General features: G+C 42.3%; 1 protein-coding gene across 1 annotated transcript in view; it reads right to left on the reverse strand.

Moving 5' to 3' along the window:
- The window catches only part of GPRIN3 (GPRIN family member 3), a 293285-nt gene that overhangs the window by 235465 nt on the left and 41161 nt on the right, over positions 1 to 16659 (reverse strand). The window lies entirely within an intron of this gene.

Below are 16659 nucleotides of genomic sequence, written 5' to 3' on the forward strand. Positions count from 1 at the left end.
AAAAGATAAATATGATTATTTATATAGTCCGGGGGATTAGTATTAAATCATGTTATTATCACCACATGCCTTCATACTTTAACCTACTCCAATATAAATCTTCTTTTCTTCCAACATAATAACATGGGCATCCTTACTAGGGAAGAGATAAAGAAGAAATCTTCCATATTAAGCCGTTCAGCTATAAATACTCGCCATGTGTCACTTAAAGCAAAACTCCAGTTTTCTTAAGAGAAAAAAAACAGAAACTGGAGTTTTTTTATGCACTGGATAAATGGCAGTCACCGGAATTGCACATAGAAAACAATTCTTCTGTGTGCCCTTTTGACACCATAATCCTGCATTTTTCTGAAGCACAGTGAATGTCACCGCATAACGCCGCACTGCAGCAGATATATCACACGGTTGTGTGTTTAGGATGTGAAAGGTCTAATATTAGGCCCCTGATAGGGGTTAACGCGTTAGCTGGGAGGCACAGGTCTGGTAGTGTGACATGATGTCAAATAGAACAAACAGCTAAATGAGGCTTATGCAAAAAAAAAAAAAAAAAAGGAAAGGGGGGGAGGGGGGGGGGGGTAGTGGAAGTGCAGCTTTTTCATTGTCTGGCATCTAAAGCCACAGTCTGTATGTATAAAAATTGAAAATTGAACAATATATGTGCAGACTGTCTGAACCTGCCCAAAAATGTGAAACTATATCCAAAATCAGACACCGGAGCAAGATCTTGACAGCTAACCTGTCTCCACTGTAATCAAAGCTATACAAATCAGTAATTCTCATTCACACCTGAGCGTATTGTTTTCAGGCGTTTTTTCTGGCATTTTTCAGGCTTTTTTTTTGGGCGTTTTTTTGCAGGTGTTTGGAGGCAGGCATTGATATGTAACAAAAACGCTTGTAATCTGCCAAAAAAGAAGCTCATGTACTTTTTTGAGCTTCAGGCATTTTGTTTTAGGTGACAAAACGCTCATACAGTGCATTGCGAAAGTATTCGGCCCCCTTGAACTTTCAACCTTTAGCCACATTTCAGGCTTCAAACATAAAGATATAAAACTGTAATTTTTTTGTGAAGAATCAACAACAAGTGGGACACAATCATGAAGAGGAACGAAATTTATTGGATATTTCAAACTTTGTTAACAAATAAAAAACTAAAAAATTGGGCGTGCAAAATTATTCAGCCCCTTTACTTTCAGTGCAGCAAACTCTCTCCAGAAGTTCAGTGAGGATCTCTGAATGATCCAATGTTGACCTAAATGACTAATTATGATAAATAGAATCCACCTGTGTGTAATCAAGTCTCTGTATAAATACACCGTACTGTGATAGTCTCAGAGGTCCGTTTAAAGCGCAGAGAGCATCATGAAGAACAAGGAACACACCAGGCAGGTCCGAGATACTGTTGTGGAGAAGTTTAAAGCCGGATTTGTATACAAAAAGATTTCCCAATCATTAAACATCCCAAGGAGCACTGTGCAAGCGATAATATTGAAATGGAAGGAGTATCAGACCACTGCAAATCTACGAAGACCTGGCCGTCCCTCTAAACTTTCAGCTCATACAAGGAGAAGACTGATCAGAGATGTAGCCAAGAGGCCAATGATCACTCTGGATGAACTGCAGAGATCTACAGCTGAGGTGGGAGACTCTGTCCATAGGACAACAATCAGTCCTATACTGCACAAATCCATAAAAAGATATCCATAAAAAGTGTCGCTTTAAGTTTGCCACAAGCCACCTGGGAGACACACCAAACATGTGGAAGAAGGTGCTCTGGTCAGATGAAACCAAAATCGAACTTTTTGGCAACAATGCAAAACGTTATGTTTGGCGTAAAAGCAACACAGCTCATCACCCTGAACACACCATCCCCACTGTCAAACATGGTGGTGGCAGCATGATGGTTTGGGCCTGCTTTTCTTCAGCAGGGACAGGGAAGATGGTTAAAATTGATGGGAAGATGGATGGAGCCAAATACAGGACAATTCTGGAAGAAAACCTGATGGAGTCTGCAAAAGACCTGAGACTGAGACGGAGATTTGTCTTCCAACAAGACAATGATCCAAAACATAAAGCAAAATCTACAATGGAATGGTTCACAAATAAACATATCCACTCACTGAGCTCGAGCTGTTTTGCAAGGAGGAATGGGCAAAAATTTCAGTCTCTCGATGTGCAAAACTGATAGAGACATACTCCAAGCGACTTACAGCTGTAATCGCTGCAAAAGGTGGCGCTACAAAGTATTAACTTAAGGAGGCTGAATAATTTTGCACGCCCAATTTTTTTGTTTTTAATTTGTTAAAAAAGTTTGAAATATCCAATAAATTTCGTTCCACTTCATAATAGTGTCCCACTTGTTGATTCTTCACAAAAAAATTACAATTTTATATCTTTATGTTTGAAGCCTGAAATGTGGCAAAAGGTCGAAAAGTTCAAGGGGGCCGAATACTTTCGCAATGCACTGTATGTGAACAGGGGCCATTGAAATGGATGGTATTTTGCTTGTTCGGCGTTTTGATACTTCAAAGATGAGCATTTTACGAGCTTAAAAACGCTCAGGTGTGAACAGGGCCGAAAAGACTGTAATTGGACAATGTAAGGAGCAGGAGTTGACTGATGAGGTAATCTCCCTTCTCTCTCCTTCAGTCCCGGTACACACATATGCGATGCGGGAACCCTGCAAATCCACTGCGGGTTCCCGCATCGCATTCAGCTAGCAGGCAGTTCACACTGTCATATGCAAATTGCTGGTTGTGTCAATACAAAGTTAACGACAACCCCCAGATCAGTTCGCATATTGCAGTGCGAACTGTCAGTTCGGACATGAATCGGATCGCATAGGTGTGAACACCCATTCAATCCGATTCTGGTGAGGACCCAAAAAAGGGTCCTGTGCGAGTTGTGTCCGAATGCGATGTGAATTCATCCATACAATCTTTATGGCTGAATTGGTATCGCACAGACATTGCATGTGATTTGTAGTGCAGTGCACTGCGAATCACATGCAATGTCTGTCATCGCATATACAGTGGGTACGGAAATATTCAGACCCCCTTAAATTTTTCACTCTTTGTTATATTGCAGCCATTTGCTAAAATCATTTAGGTTCATTCTTCTTCCTCATGAATGTACACATAGCACCCCATACTGACAGAAAAACACAGAATTGTTGACATTGTTGCAGATTTATTAAAAAAGAAAAACTGAAATATCACATGGTCCTAAGTATTCAGACCCTTTGCTGTGACACTCATATATTTAACTCAGGTGCTTTCCATTTCTTCTGATCATCCTTGAGATGGTTCTACACCTTCATTTGAGTCCAGCTGTGTTTGATTATACTGATTGGACTTGATTAGGAAAGCCACACACCTGTCTATATAAGACCTTCCAGATCACAATGCATGTCAGAGCAAATGAGAATCATGATGTCAAAGGAACTGCCTGAAGAGCTCAGAGACAGAATTGTGGCAAGGCACAGATCTGGCCAAGGTTACAAAAAGATTTCTGCTGCACTTAAGGTTCCTAAAAGCACAGTGGAAGACGTTTGGGACAACCAGAACCCTTCCTAGAGCTGGCCGTCCGGCCAAACTGAGCTATCGGGGGAGAAGAGCCTTGGTGAGAGAGGTAAAGAAGAACCCAAAGATCACTGTGGCTGAGCTCCAGAGATGCAGTCAGGAGATGGGAGAAAGTTGTAGAAAGTCAACCATCACTGCAGCCCTCCACCAGTCGGGGCTTTATGGCAGAGTGGCCCGACGGAAGCCTCTCCTCGGTGTAAGACACATGAAAGCCCGCATGGAGTTTGCTAAAAAACACCTGAAGGACTCAAAGATGGTGAGAAATAAGATTCTCTGGTCTGATGAGACCAAAATAGAACTTTTTGGCCTTAATTCTAAGCGGTATGTGTGGAGAAAACCAGGCACTGCTCATCACCTGTCCAATACAGTCCCAACAGTGAATCATGGTGGTGGAAGCATCATGCTGTGGGGGTGTTTTTCAGCTGCAGGGACAGGACGACTGGTTGCAATCGAGGGAAAGATGAATGCGGCCAAGTACAGGGATATCCTGGACAAAAACCTTCTCCAGAGTGCTCTGGACCTCAGACTGGGCCGAAGGTTTACCTTCCAACAAGACAATGACCCTAAGCACACAGCTAAAATAACGAAGGAGTGGCTTCACAACAACTCCGTGACTGTTCTTGAATGGCCCAGCCAGAGCCCTGACTTAAACCCAATTGAGCATCTCTGGAGAGACCTAAAAATGGCTGTCCACCAACGTTTACCATCCAACCTGACAGAACTGGAGAGGATCTGCAAGGAGGAATGGCAGAGGATCCCCAAATCCAGGTGTGAAAGACTTGTTGCATCTTAGATCAAAAGGGGGCTTCTACTAAATACTGAGCAAAGGGTCTGAATACTTAGGACCATGTGATAATTCAGTTTTTCTTTTTTAATAAATCTGCAACAATGTCAACAATTCTGTGTTTTTCTGTCAGTATGGGGTGCTATGTGTACATTCATGAGGAAGAAGAATGAACTTAAATGATTTTAGCAAATGGCTGCAATATAACAAAGAGTGAAAAATTTAAGGGGGTCTGAATACTTTCCGTACCCACTGTATGTGAACCGACTCTAAGTCAGCAAGCTATGTTTGTTAGGTTCACAATGCCATGCAATGCAGTAAAGCCTGATTTATTTACAATTTTGCCTTTTTCCCCCAGAATGCTGATGTTAAAGGGAATTAGAGGGTCTAATACCCAGACAGCTTCATGTACTATTTAAAATAACAGGTTGAAAAAATATCCTTTCTCCACATTTTGTCATGTTACAACCAAAAGCGTAAATGTATTTTATTGGGATTTTATGTGACAGACCAACACAAAGTGGCACATAGAAATTGTGAAGTGGAAGGAAAATGATAAGCGGTTTACAAATATTTTTACAGATAAAAATCTGAAAGATGTTGCGTGCAATTGTATTCAGCCCCCCTTTACTCTGATACCCCTACCTAAAATCTAGTGGAACCAATTTCCTTCAGAAGTTACCTAATTAGTAAATAAAGTCCACCTGTATATAATGTATAAATACAGCTATTCTGTGAAGTCCTCAGCAGAGTTCGGTTATAAAAAAATATCCCAAGCTTTGAACATCTCACAGAGCACTGTTCAATCCTTCATCTGAAAATGGAAAGAGTATGACACAACTGCAAACCTACCAAGACATGGCCGTCCAACTAAACCAGGGATCCTCAAACTACGGGCCCTCCAGCTGTTGCGGAACTACACATCCCATGAGGCATTGTAAAACTCACAGGACAACTATTAGTCGTGCACTCCACAAATCTGGCCTTTAAGGAAGAGTAGCAACAAGAAAGCTATTGTGGAAAGAAAGCCATAAGAAGTTGTAGTTTGCGAGAAGTCATGTGGGGGACTCAGCAAACATGTGGAGGAAGGTGCTCTGGTCAGATAAGACCAAAATTAAACTTTTTGGCCTAAAAGCAAAACACTATATGTGGTAGAAAACTAACAGGGCACATCACCCTGAACACACTATCCCCACCGTGAAACATGGTGGTGGCACCATCATGTTGTGGGGATGCTTTTCTTCAGCAGGTACAGGGAAGCTGGTCAGAGTTGATGAGAAGGTAAATGGAGCCAAATACAGGCCAAGCTTAGAATAAAACCTAAAGTCTGCAAAAAGTGTGGGTCTTGAGGTGGACCAGAGGAGGGCTGGAGTCAGCCGCCTGAGTCTGCTGAATGCTGACACCAGGCACCAGAGGAGGCAGAGACTAGGGGGTGCTGTGGCTCACAGAAAGGCACAGGAACTGTAGAAGTTCTGTTCTCCTTTCTGCTGCCAATTGCTGAGACAGGGGCAGGGAGGACTCTCCCTACGGCTGCACAGAAAAGCACAGGATCTGAAGGAGGTGCTCTGTTCTCCTCTCTGCTACCGATTGCTGAGACAAGGTGGAGACATAGATGATGGATGCACCGGAGAGGGGAGGGGTGCTGCAGCTGCAGGAGAGGTGTGAGGGACACATAAAATGGCCTGCAGGGCCAGATTCGGCCAGCGGCCCTTGCGTTGGACACTTGATCTAAAACATGGTAAAAAAGTAGTTATAGAATCTTACAAGCTCTCGCAGTTTACAATCAAGATCTCCCATGAAGGCACTGGTGATGTAGCCTTCTCAGGTCAAGTGTGCTCCTCCCTCCTTGGAAGGACATCTGTAATGCTCCCCCTCCCAAGAAAAGTATGGAATAACATATTTTTTGTACAGATGACTTGTTTTTAAGTCAGGTTGCAGAGATGCATGGTCTAAGGCTTTATGGGTTGGGTGGGGGTCCACTGCAGAAAGCTCATAGGAATGATGGTTGGAGGTGGTTAAAGGAACAGGTCATATGAATGGGCTGCACTGGCTTCAGACTCCCGAAGCAAGCAGAGCACTAAACACGTGTGTAAAGCACACTCTTCTTCTTTCAAAATCTAAATAACTAGAGTCCTTAGACTTTAATTGTGCGAAACATGTACAGCTCAAACAAAACACATAAATAATATATCATTACTCACTCTATATAAACAGCAACACTGTGTGGCTCATTGGCCAAGAGATACCATTCTTTGCCTATTCATCCTCCCGGGTTTATTTTCAGTTGACTGATGTTTTATTTTTTTTGTCTTTGTTTAGCTTTTCACGCAATCAATTATTTACAGATTTTATTTCTGTATGGGCGCTCTTTTGAATGCCTATGTTATGGTGTTTATTTGTACATGGTACACAGTAAAGAGGTCCATATTTTGCTTTTCATTTAATCTGCCCAGTTACCATCCGAGGTGGTTTAGAAAGCTGTTTGTATAATTCCTGTGTTTTAATACCCATTCATCCACAAGGACAGGCACAGCAATTGACAAATCATCTGTGTCAATCACATCCAACACCCCCTAAGCCCTCGCTAAAGATATTTCACGAGCTTGGATGCCAGACGTTTTTCCCTTCATTTTATAAATCCTTTTTTTTTTTGTTCGAGTCGGTTAAAGCTAGAAAATCACACGGGCTTCCTACGGCTCCTTGTTTCTCTCCTGTCAATACCTTTTTGCTTTTTACTGAACCAGATACATTGAAAGTGACAACCCAACCTCAAAGGATTTTTCTTACCGTGTAAATACATGAAAGCACCATTTTTACCTTGAAAAAGAAAAATGTTGTTGCGGCAGATAAACAACTACGTTCATGAAAAAAAAACAAAGAAAAAAAAAACTTCCAAGGTAATGACGATAATCAGTCACAGAAATGAAAAACAGGGACGTGATTGTACTGTATATGTATTTAGTTGTGATCAGAAATGAGTAACGATGTAGTGAAGCTACAGGATAATATAAATTCTATTTAAAACATTCTGAGATATATTTAGCTGTATATCAAAGACAAAAATATTATGTATATGGTCATTGCGTTCTTTTTTCTTTGGTTAAAACGGTTGGGGTCATACACTGCCTGGCCAAAAAAAAAAGTCGCCACCTGGAATTAACTAAGCAACTAACTAAACGAAAGACCCGTACACACGCACCGATTGTCGGCCGACCGATCGGCCGTCTTTTGTCCAGTGTTGTTTTGTTGGTTGAAAAGTGCTCTAGACTGCACACAAATTTTGTCGGCCAACAACAACCAACTGCAGAAGTGATGTCATGTGATGATTAACTTTCCGTGTGTTTTTTCTTCTCTGAGCATGCCCAGTCTTGCTCATCTGGCTTTTGTCGGCCGAAATCTGTACTGACTGACAAACAATCGGCCGTTCTGGTGACGGCCAACAAAAATTTTATAGCCTGCACACCAGATTTTGTTCGGCCGAAAAGTCCCAGTCAGTTGTCGGAAGCATCATACTAACAAGCCGACAATCGGCCGATCGGACGTTGGCCGAACATTTACGGCCGACAATCGGTGCGTGTGTACGGGGCTTAAGCATGCAGTAAGTATCCTATTGGATAGTTCCTGTATGTGCCCAAAGAATGAGGTCAGCTGACTACCTGAATATGCTGAATGACAAGGTTATTCCATCAATGGATTTTTTCTTCCCTGATGGCACGGGCATATGGGACAGCAGACAGGATTACCCTTTAAGTTATTATTCTAATAAATACAATTTTTTTTTTTAAATACCTTAAATAAATAAACACCACGCACCATCAGTTTGGATAAAAAATGTTTTAGTGCCGGTTCACACTTCCGCGTGTGCGGCGATCGCATGTAATATCGGAGCGCACTGCTCCTTCATTACATGCGATCGGATGTGCAGTGCGAATTCAGCCATACAGTTTGTATGGCTAAATTAGCACTGCACCCGCACAAAAGTCGCACATGAGGCATTTTTTCAGCCGCATCAGGATCGGATCGCACAGTGGTTCACACTTGTGCGATGCGATCCTGTGCGAACTGTCAGATCGCACTGCGATATGCGATCAAACTGGGGGTGTCGTTAACATTTCATTGACACCCCCAGCGTATCGCATATGGCAGTGTGAACTGCCAGATGTGCGTTTGCGATGCGGGAACAGGCTGCGAATTCGCAGCCTTCCCGCATCGCACAAGTGTGACCCGGCACTTAGGCCGCGGCCGTTTATTATTTGTTTGAATAACAACTAGATAAAATTTTAAAACAACAATAAAATGTATAAACACTGGAAAACAACCTGATCACCACGATCCAGGTTGTAAAGTAAATGAATACAATTTTAAAATGTATCCAACACTTATTCAACAAAACATTACAAAATATAATATCCCCCTTTGTATAAAACAAAGGTGACCCACAAATAATAAACTTTGGACGCGACAGCCAAGGGAGGGGGGGGGGAGGGGAAACAAGAACAGCTTCTTCTTGGTCTTCTGAGGTGGTCTGAGATACAGGCAGCAGAGAAGCCCCTTAAATAGCCCTAAAACTGGGTGGCAGTTTGGGTGGTAAATTTGAGCGGGAAGCGGGGTGAAAGCTCAAATCTCCCCAGATACAGGGGAATTTGAGCGGGAAAAGGAAGGGGACCACTTAATCTCCCCAGAAACATGTATATTGTGAGCGGGAAGAGAGGCAGCAGCTGAAACAGGGTCAAAAGTTCATCTGACCCTTGCCTCAGAGACCCTATACCTATTTGACCATTAACCTTATATGCCTAATAAACTATCCTGCCCTGTCACTATCCCATGAGGAAAATGGAGGGCATAATATATGCTATTTTTCCTTTCATTCCAAGATGACAATGCCAGGATTCATCAGGCTCAAATTGTGAAATAGTGGGTCAGGGAGCATGAGACATCCAGAACTTAAAGCGGAGTTCCGGCCTCAAATACCTTTTTTAACTAAAAATACCCCTATAATACTAATCCATCGCCCTTTACAGAACCGCTATTCTCATACTTACAAGGTGTACAGTATTGGATTTTAGTCAAAATCTTACTTTTAAAAACGCTGTCTGGGCGCGGCCATCTTGGATGTGGGCATCTGAAGCCGCAGTGTAATCTACTGTGTCCTTCTTCCTGATTCCAGGGAGTGTTCTGGGAGTTCTTCCTGATTCCAGCCTCCTGGGGGTGATGACAAACAGCTCCCAGGATGCAATGCAAAGGTGGAAGTGATGTCGGCGGCCGCGGCCACAGAGGGGGGAGAAGGAGGAAGGAGGAAGTGCAATCAAAAATGCCCTGAAAATAAGGTAAGGGACCCCCGAAAAAAAATCGAAAATGCCCAATTGTTAATCAGCATAGCGAGCACTGCAGGAATCACTAAAGTAAAATAGTATCACTAAAATAGGCCGGAACTCCGCTTTAACCCTATTAAGAATCTTTAGGATGTGCTGGAGAAGGCTTTGCGCAGTGGTCCGACTCTCCCATCATCAATACAAGATCTTGGTGAAAAATGATTACAACACTGGACGGAAATAAATCTTGTGACATTGCAGAAGCTTAACGAAGCAATGCCACAGCAAATTCAAAGCCAAGGAAATATTAGAGTGTGTGACCTTTTTATTTTGGTGGCGACTTTTTTTTTTGGCCAGGCATTGTACGTATAAGGCCATATGCACACTGAGTGTTTAGCCCTGCCACATGGGGTTACGGCATTTAGAGGTAATTGCCCAGAATGCCTTGGGTGCCCACTGCCCTTAACAGAATTTCTGCAGAGTGCACCTGTAGGTAGGTGCAGCATGGTGCGGTGGGCAGTAAGCACACGGTGCAAATAAAGCACATAAAGTATTGCAACAATCTCCATTTTATTCTCTAGGGTCTCTGCTAAAAATATATATATATATATATCTTTGGGGGTTCTAAGTAATCTTCAAGCAAAAAATACTGATTTTAACTTGTAAACAACAAGAGTCAGAAAAAGGCCTGGGCCTTAAGTGGTTGAATCATTTCTTACTGTGTTTTTCTGCCTCCTTGCAATGTCCTCCTTGAGCTCACTAATCTCTCATTTTCCCCCTCACTTCTGTTTACTTGGAACACGCAGTGCGCGTAAGTTGAGGTCATGGGCACTGGTTTATGCACACTACACATCCTATGGTTCATAGTCCAAGCTAACAAGAGAGGGTGGCTATGTTCCTACATACAGTGGGACCATGGAGCACGTTCTTAGGCTGGAATTACATGGTGGTGTGTTATGGTATGTTATCATTCATTCTTAATGGCCCCTCAGCACACATATTGTTTACAGAAATAGCTGACGGTTAGAGACAGATGTGTGTCTTGTCTCCTGGGCAGACATCTGTCCCACCCACAGGTAATCACACCATGTGGCGATTGCATGCAAACTGTTGCAGGTGTCAGCCTGTCATTGATTTGTACTGATCTGTACTGTTCATGGCTGCTCAGAAACACCTAGCCATACCCAATATGCCAATCTGGGCTATGTACTGCATTCATCGGCCTCGTGCATGAGCCCAAACATGGCGGACTGGTAGCACCCAATTACTAAGCAACTGATGCTGCAAATCTGTACTTAGCTTATGGCACTTTTTGAAAGTATGCTATCAGATAGATCACCACTAGGTCATTAATGCCAAAATCAATACTTTATATAAAAAAATAAATAAATAAATACAATAAAATAAATAAACTTTTGATGGGAAAAAAATAAATAAATAAATACACAGTTAAATAAGAGCATACAACAAACCTTTTACAGCAACAAACACATCAATAATGATTTTTTGTTATCTTCTCTTTGATAGTTACAGTCATGGCCAAACATATTGGCACCCCTGTATTTCTGACAGATAATGCACCACTTTGCCCAGGAAATTGTTGCAATTACAAATGTTTAGGCATTCTCGTGTTTATTTCTTTTAATTGTATTGGTGTGACACAAAAAAAGTGGAGAAACAAAAAGCCAAATATGACATATTTCATGCAAAACTCCAAAAACGGAATGGACAAAATGATTGACATTTTTAATTTAATATTTGGTAGCACACCCCTTGGAAAAAAATTGCTGAAATCAATGGCTTCCTGTACCCATCAATGAGTTTCTTACACCTCTTTACTGGAATTCTGAACACAGGGATGGCCCTACCATGGGTCCCGCAGGGTCCATTGGACTCAGGCGGCACTTTAGGAGGGGGTGCACCGACCTAGTGCATTATCCTGAGACAAATCATTTATTGGATAAAACATGGTAATATTTATACTCACAAAGTTGCAATTGCTAAAAGCACATCACAGATCCTTGCATGTTCCCTCCGATTGTATAAACTTATACAACAGAAACCCCGTGAGCTGACACGTTTTGAGGGATTCCTCTTCCTCAGAGCCACAGATGTGTGAGCCGCTGGGGCACTACAAGTACCAGCAAGCCAGCAGATGAGAGCAGCATCAGTGTGTTCAATCAGGCTGCTAATTAGATGGAAAGTGCTGGTGTGTGTGCATACTGTATGTGTGTGTATACTATGCGTGTGTATACTGAATGTATACTGTGTGTGTGTGTATACTATGCGTGTGTATACTGTATGTTTACTATATGTATATTGTATGTGTGTGTATACTGTGTGTATGTGTATACTGTACGTATACTGTATGTGTGTGTGTATACTATGCGTGAGTATACTGTATGTATACTGTGTGTGTATACTATGCGTGTGTATACTGTGTGTGTGTGTATACTATGCGTGTGTATACTGTATGTTTACTGTATGTATATTGTATGTGTGTGTGTATACTGTGTGTATACTGTATGTGTGTGTATACACTATGTGTGTGTATACTGTATGTATACTGTGTGTGTGTGTGTGTGTGTGTATATTATGTGTGTGTGTGTGTGTGTATACTGTATGTGTATGTATACTGTGTGTGTGTATACTGTATGTATAATGTGTGTGTGTGTATATTATGTGTGTGTGTATGTGTGTGTATATTGTGTGTGTGTATATTATGTGTGTGTGTGTATACTGTATGTGTATGTATACTGTGTGTGTATACTGTATGTATACTGTGTGTGTGTGTGTGTATATACTGTGTGTGTTTGTGTATACTTTGTGTGTGTGTGTGTCTGTGTATACTGTATGTGTGTGTACTGTATGTATACTGTGTGTGTGTGTATATACTGTGTGTGTACTGTATGTATACTGTGTGTGTGTGTGTCTGTGTATACTGTATGTGTGTGTACTGTATGTATACTGTGTGTGTGTGTGTGTGTGTGTGTATATACTGTGTGTGTACTGTATGTATACTGTGTGTGTGTGTATATAATGTGTGTGTTTGTGTATACTGCATGTGTGTGTGTGTACTGCATGTATACTGTGTGTGTGTGTTCCATGTTTCCCCACTGCCGCTCAACAGAAGTCGATCTAAAGGCCCGTACACACGTAGCAATTGTCGGCCGTAAATATTCGGCCACCGTCCGATCGGCCGATTGTCGGCTTGTTAGTATGATGCTTCCGACAACCGACTGCGACTTTTCGGCCGAACAGAATCTGGCGTGCAGACTTTAAAATTTTTGTTGGCCGTCACCAGAACGGCCGATTGTTCGCCAGTCAGTACAGAATTCGGCCGACAAACAGCAGATGAGCAAGACTGGGCATGCTGAGAAGAAAAAACACACAGAAAGTTAACCATCACATGACATCACTTCTGCATTCGGCTGTTGTTGGCCGACAAAATTAGTGTGCAGTCTTTAGCAGTTTTCAACCGACAGGACAGCACCGGACAAAAGACTGCCGATCGTTCGGCCGCCAATCAGTGCATGTGTACGGGGCTTAACAATGAACTTCAGTTGAAGAGACATGTTGGGAAAAAGCCGCTCAATCAGTGTTGCCAACCGTCCACAGAGAGGAGAAAAATCCACTTGTTGCCAATTGGAGGCAGCTAAATGATGAAATGCTGAGCTCGGCTTTGGATCAGACAGCATGGCAGGTCTGTGGGTGCATGCCTGTTTAGTGACACCATGGCACACATCAAGCATGGCCTTTATTCACAAGCCCCACTGCCTGATCTGAGGCTAACCACCAACAGTTCACTTTTCCGCTGGCTCCACGACTGCACATGCGCAGTTCAGAGCGTGCAACAAGTTGATTTTTTTAAAAAAGCTTTTTCCCGCCAGCTTCCTACCACACCAAGCACTAAGGTGAAAAGGTGTGTGTAAGGGGATACTGAAGGAAGGTGCCATTCTGGGGGCTCTGCCATAGGGTGCACCCTGGCCCAACTTTCTGCAGGTCACAGATGAGTCCCGGTCCGGACACCCTGTCCTCTCCTCCTTCCCGGGGGGAGACTGCATATGGCTATGGAGATAGCTGGGCTGTATGGGGGATTGATTGCAAATTGTAAAGATTGTAAATGTCATGCTCATGTCATGTGTGGGGGGCTCCCTATTATACCTGGTTGATTGAGGGCCAGTTCACACCAACACATGGTCTGTCCGGCTAATGTGCGCTGTGTGAACACACTACCCTTGCGATCTGCTGCATGTGGGTGCCACTGTATTGTTAATGGCACCCCAAACGCAGATCACAAATGCAGTGTGTTTACAGGCAGAAAATCGCATGGAACCACAATACCTTGCGGTTTGGTGCAGTGTGTTTTTACAAGTAGCGCAAACACTACTTTCTCTGCAGTCTGTTATTTTTTGCAGCCAATTCGAATGAACGGACTGTCAAAATGCTCCCCACGGGAAAGTGTGTGTTCCCATGTGATCCTGGTATGATCTGGCCCTTAATCTAGGTTCACACTGCTGTGTTTATAAGTGCAGGCCACGTTTGCATGGGCAAATATCATGATATAAAAATAATTGATGTGGAGCCTTTTTGTGGGCGTTTTTTTTTTTTTTTTTTTTTTGGGGGAGGGGGGTCAGAATTTTATTCTTGGACCCAGGCAGCACAATATCTTGGGCCAGCCGTGTTTGGACCACTCTTCTTTTGCCAACTGCTCCAGGTTTCTTAGATTGGAAGAGTTTATTTTCCCAACTACTGAGATCTCTCCACAGGTGCTCTATGAGATTTAGATCTTGACTCATTGCTGGCCAGTTCAGCCTTCTCCATTGCTTTGTCTTAAACCATTTCTGGGTGCTTTATGACGTGTGCTTTGGGTTATTGTCCTACTGTAAGACCCATGACCCTCTGACGGAGACCCACATTTCTGATACTGGGCCCTACATCACACCCCAGAATTCTTTGGTAGTCTTCAGATTTAATAATGCCATGCACACAGTCAAACTATCCAGTTCCTGAAGCAGAAAAGCAACCCCAAAACATCAGTGAACCTACACCATGTTTGACGGTAGGGACTGTATTCTTTTTTTTTTTCTGAAAACAGAATGATGAGCTTTACCAAAAAGCTGGAATTATGTTTCATCTGTCCACAGCACATTCTCACAAACGGATTTTGGCTTCCTCAGGTAAGTTTTTGCAGACCCCAATTTGGCTTTTGTATGTTTCTGTGTCAGCACGATATCCTACCTCCTACCATAGCATCCCTTTTCATTCAGAGGGTTAGGTATAGTGCAAGCTGACACTTGTGCCTGAAGGTCAGCTTGAATTTGTGTGGAAGTTGAGCGAGGTTCTTTATCCACCATTCAAACAATCCTTTGTTGCAATCTTTGATCAATTTTTCTCTTTCGTCCAGGTCCAGCAAGATTAGTTACAGTGCCATGCGCTGTACACTTCTTGACAATTTTGCGCACAGTGGACACAGGAACATTAGGATCTCTGGAGATGGGCTTGTAACCTTGAGATTGTCCATGCTTTTCTACATTTTTTGTTCTCAAATCCTCAGACAATTCTTTGCAGCTCTTTCTCTGCTTTCTGCCCTGTGTGGCACACAGAGACACACAACAGAAAGGTTGAGTCAATTTTTCACCATTTTACCTGGTTGTCAGTGTGATTTCTACATTGTCAGCACCTGCTAATTGATACAGGTGAGTTTAATTACAAATTACAGGAGCAACACAAACTTATGGGCCACACACAACATAAGATTTTCTGAAGACTTTTTCCTTCAGACTTACCAAAGCCATATAATATGAGGTCAAACCTAAACACTTTCAATTTGTATGCAATCTGGCAGGCCCTTGCACTACATAGAAAAGGTAAATCTGAAGGAAATCTAACCACAAAAGTTGGATAGTGTGTATCCAGCTTTAGAATGCAATTATTTCTTTCAATTTTGAGAAGGTGCCAATCATTTTGCCCAGTTTTGTATGCAATGTGTCAGATTTGGCTTTTTGTTCCTCCACTTTTTCGTGTCTTAGGCAATGCAAACAAAAGAAAAAAACACGAGAATGCCTAAACGTTTGTAATTGCAACAATTTTCTGGGTAAAGTGGTGCATTATCTGATAGATACAGGGGTGCCAATATTTTTGGTCATGACTGTATATCTGAATAATGGCACATTAATAATATACATGTATGCACTGAAAACCAGTGACACTATTTTATGCTTATTTCCTGCCATTCACACTGATTACCATAACAACCAGACTGCTGACTAAAAAGAATACAAATGGAAGAATTCTCCTTGGGTAGTAACTGCCAGTAATACATTTATTTATACAGATTCCAATTGTTTGCCTGTTATCTACCTTATAGCCAGGAAACAGAGAAATAAACCGCTTTTGTCTAGGGTTCCAGTTCTCCCCAACTCCCACCAACCCTCACATCATTACAGAAAACAGTAGTGATGTGGAAATTGGCAGTAGGAACCCCAATACTCACCGAGGGGACTGACACTACCCGAAGTGTCAGTTTCTGCACAAACTTCATTGAAGTGGTGTTCGCCCCTTCAGCAAAGGTAAATATTTTGTTTCTTTGCGGGAAAATCTGTCTTCCTGATATTTATTTTTTGCAACAGGGTCCCTTTAAGTAGTGCATACAGTGGCAATGGGTTAGAACCTCTGCCGGGTTTTCCTATCAGAATTTCTTTTTACTTCCTGTTTTTTTTTGGAAGTCAGAAAAGGATATAAGGGCAAATCATCCTCACATCTAGTTCTGATTGTAAGTGATCCTGAGCCATCATTCCCCCTCAATTCCACTTTAAGGCCCCCATTCACATCTTGCAATTTTGGATTGCGGGCAGAGTCTCTGCGATTCTGCCTGCGATCCCAAATTTTGGCAGAATGGACGACACTTGGGTGAAAAGAAACTGCACTCTTACATCATAAAATACATATCACCATAGTAAATAAACAATAGTGAATATACAAA

This window comes from Pelophylax lessonae (assembly GCF_965119305.1).
Source record: "Pelophylax lessonae genome assembly, chromosome: 1".
NCBI classification, from domain to species: Eukaryota; Metazoa; Chordata; class Amphibia; order Anura; family Ranidae; genus Pelophylax; species Pelophylax lessonae.